Below are 3,975 nucleotides of genomic sequence, written 5' to 3' on the forward strand. Positions count from 1 at the left end.
CTAGGCTGTAAGGCCGGACCGTCACATTATGCTGTGCTAAGCTATATCCATGACCATTACTAGTCTAGGTACGGAAAGCTGTACCAATTAAAACTTTACTAAGCTAACACAAGTTCTTGGTCCTACATGTGCTAAGGGATGCAATATAGGGTATACACGGCATATCTTACATCCCCTATGGTCAAGGAGTTGAATTACAGGGTCTCTTGGTCGAAACCTAGCTTCCCAATCGATCCAGATCGAACTCAATTGATTGCAAGCTGTTGAATCGATCCATGGATCGATTCCGATGGCTACTGTGCTCGGGTTAATATTCTGGATCGATCGGCTGATCGATCCAGACTGGCCAATCGATCCAATGATCGATTTCAGAGCTCTCTGTTCGCGGGAGCGATTTCCTGATCGATCGAACGATCGATCCCCAAACTCTCTGTTCGCAACAGAATGCGACTGGATCGATCGGCTGATCGATCCAGAAGCTTACTGTATGCTTTAGAATGCGACTGGATCGATCGGCTGATCGATCCAGAAGCTTACTGTTCGTGGAACCAGGCTCCCAATCGATCCACTAATCGATTGAGGGCTCCCAATCGATCCACTGATCGATTGGGGTTTCTGATTTCGCAGCAAGACTCTGATTTCAGCACTGTTTCGTGCCAAACTCACCTACATAAGTTCTAAAATAACTAGAGAACATTCTAATATCAAGCAACTAACATTCTAAACATGGTTACTAACAATCTAAGCAGATTTTCTATAATTCCATGCATTTAGATACTAAATAAGCAAAGAGTAACATGATAAGAAACACTAAGTTCTTAAATATTCTAGTTCTTCCAAGGTCTTTATTCCAGGTTCTATCCACACACATCTTCATCATTGCATTGACCTCCAGCCTCCGCTAGTCCATCTTCCCTTTACCTTTATCTGCAGTATAAGGAAAAATAGTATCTGTAAGCTTGAGAGCTTAGTAAGAAACTATCTACCTCACTAAAACATGCATACGATGCAACTTATGTTTTTAAAACATGCTGTTTGAAACATATGAATATTGAACATGTAAGAGCATAGCATGGCATGCAAACAAGCTAGTCATGGCAACAAGTACTAATCTAAGCTATCATATTATATCAATAGAAAACCAAACTGATACAAAAACTGAGCTGAGCTCATTCTAAACTAATGTTAAAGCTATACTGAATTCACGTAACTATTTGTGAGAGTTCGGAAACCATATATATAATAGGTGAAAATACTAATCATGCTGCTGATGGGCCCGACAACTGTACTTGCTATGCGCGCATCCCTAACTAAACCCGGGGTTGCAAATTCTGAATCTAGTAGGGTTTACTAGGTTAGCTGAACCTAGGGACGACTATGGGAGCCCAACCCAATGGATATCTTACCTGGAAGATCCTTTCACTAAGGTCCTTTCGGCGAAAGCTTATGATCGGCATGTGGAGGGGATGAGAATCAGATGTATGGCAGCAGATATGACAACTTAGTCTTTTAGTATAAGTGGAAGATTGTTAGAGTGTATAATAAAATCCTAGCTTTTTGTTAACATCTATTTTGAAATAAAAGAATCATATTGATCAAATGTCTACATTTATTTGCTAAGTGTAGTTGTTCAATTAATTTATATTGTAGATAACATGGTGAGTGGTGTCACTCACAGAAGATCATGTTATCAGTTCTTTATAAATTATAAACAGTTGCTCATGACTAAGATGGAAATGAACAAATCGTTGGAATAGTTATAGTGTAATTAGGTATTAGTTTATCTTGACTAATAAATTATACTTGTACACTCTAAGTGTATTGAGTAGGATCATTTAAGGTAAGTTCTTTTTATACTGACTTAATAAAAGAACAAGACCTTAGTTATTATGGAAGTGTGTGCTCTTAATCCTAATATAATAACAAGCACATATAATTAGTATTTATTTCTTTGACTTATCAAAGGGTGAGATTTAGCTCGATAAATCAATAAGCCCGATAAGTTGGGAAATGATATTACTTATAGTGTGTGTTGTTGATTATAAAAGGAAACTGTGTCCTAGTTATATAGGTTGAGAATGTCCTCAAGAGGAGCTCATAAGGATTGTCATGTTAAACCCTGCAGGTGGACTTAGTCCGACATGATGATAAAGTTGAGTGGTACTACTCTCGGAGATAGATATTAATTGAATGAGTTGTCAGTAACTCATTAAATTAATGGACATTCGATATCTTAAACACAGGGAGATTAATACACTCATGATAAGGAGCCCATAATGTAATTTGTGATTGGTGCGGTAGTACAATAATAACTCTCTAGTGGAATGAGTTATTATTGTGAACTTGAGTTGTGTGTTCGGGGCGAACATGGGATACTCAAGCTTATCGGAAGGCCAAAACTAATTTCTCCTCTAGGTCCCTGTCGTAACCTCATTAAAGCCTCAAGTCCATCCATATAAAGCCCATCTTGGTGTCCAAGAGGGGGCCGACCCAAGGCTTGGTGACCAGGCCAAGGGCCGGCCACCATCTCCTCAAGAAGGGTCGGCCCTATGCTTGGTGCCCAAGCATAGGAAGGGCCGACCACTATATTTCAAATAAGGAGAGGTGTTTTGAATTTTTAAAATATTCTCTTTGTAGAAATCTACAAGTTGTAAAAGAGAGATTTTAAATTTATAAAACTTTCCTTATTTGAATTAGGCCACATGATTTAAAAGAGAGTTTTAAAAGTTTTAAAACTTTCCTTATTTAACCCTCCTCATGGTTTTTTAAAAGAGAGTTTTAAATTTAAAACTTCCCTTTTTGCAACCATGTTAAAAAAGGAAATTTTAGAAGAGATGTTTTAAATTTTAAAACATGGTTTTAAATTTTAAAACTTTCCTTTTTTTAACATCCACCTTAGGAAATTAAAAGAGAGCTTGTAAAATTTTATAAGAGCATTCATTCTTTACTTTTAAAATTTTTACAAAGTTATTTCCTTCCTTTTAAAGGGGCCGGCCACCCTTGCTTGGTGCCCAAGCAAGGGGCCGGCCAATATATTAAACCCAATCATAGATTGATGATTGAATCAATCAAGAGGAAAGAAAAGGAAAAATAAAAGGGGAAAAGGAAAAACAAGAGGAAGATTTTAATTTTTTGTAAAAGTCTTTCCTTATTTGCCTTAGGCAAGTAATATAAAATAAGGGGAGGGGAGGCTTCATGAGATATCAATTCTTATTCTCTTGGTGGAGCTCCTCATTGTGGTCGGCCCTCTCTCCCTCTCTTTTCCCTTTGCTCTCTTTTGCTCCTTGGTGGTGGAGGTGGCCGAAACTTAGAGAAGGAGGAGAAGATCTTTGGGTGGTGTTCATCTTGGAGGATCGTCGCCCACACGACGTCCAAGAGGAGGCGAGAAATACGGCAGAAGATCTCGAGGTTATTAACATACAAAGAGAAGGTATAATTAGCAATTGTTTTCCACATCATGCTAGTTATTTTTCTTTGTAAGAATTCCAAACACAAGAGGCATTAGATTCTAGTTTTTCGAAATGTAATTCGAGTTTGTGTTTTTTCTTTGTTTTTTGAATTTGTGATTTGATTGTTCCTTTTGGTTAAACCTAGAGTTATATAAGGAAATTAAATATTATCTTTCCTTAAAAGGCTTTGTCTATGCGGTGGTGGATGCTCCCATACCCAAGAAGACCATGTGCCTCGCCATGCAGTCCTGGAAGCTAATTTTGGAAATTAATATTTAATTGAATTTATAAAATAGGTTGATTTGGATCAATAGTGTTAAGTTCCGCTTGCGATCCAAATCTAAACCATTAAGAATAGATAAGTTAAATTTGGAATCAATAATGTTAAGTTCCGTTTGCAATTCCTAATTTTACTTCTAAAGAACACAATAGGTTGTTTAGGAAAGGTTCGACACTTGTATAAAATTTTTGTACAGTGGAACCGGTACGATCTTCCTAGGACCAACCAACAGGTCGACCCTATCAT

Source organism: Zingiber officinale, chromosome 3A, assembly GCF_018446385.1.
Source record: "Zingiber officinale cultivar Zhangliang chromosome 3A, Zo_v1.1, whole genome shotgun sequence".
Lineage (NCBI taxonomy): Eukaryota > Viridiplantae > Streptophyta > Magnoliopsida > Zingiberales > Zingiberaceae > Zingiber > Zingiber officinale.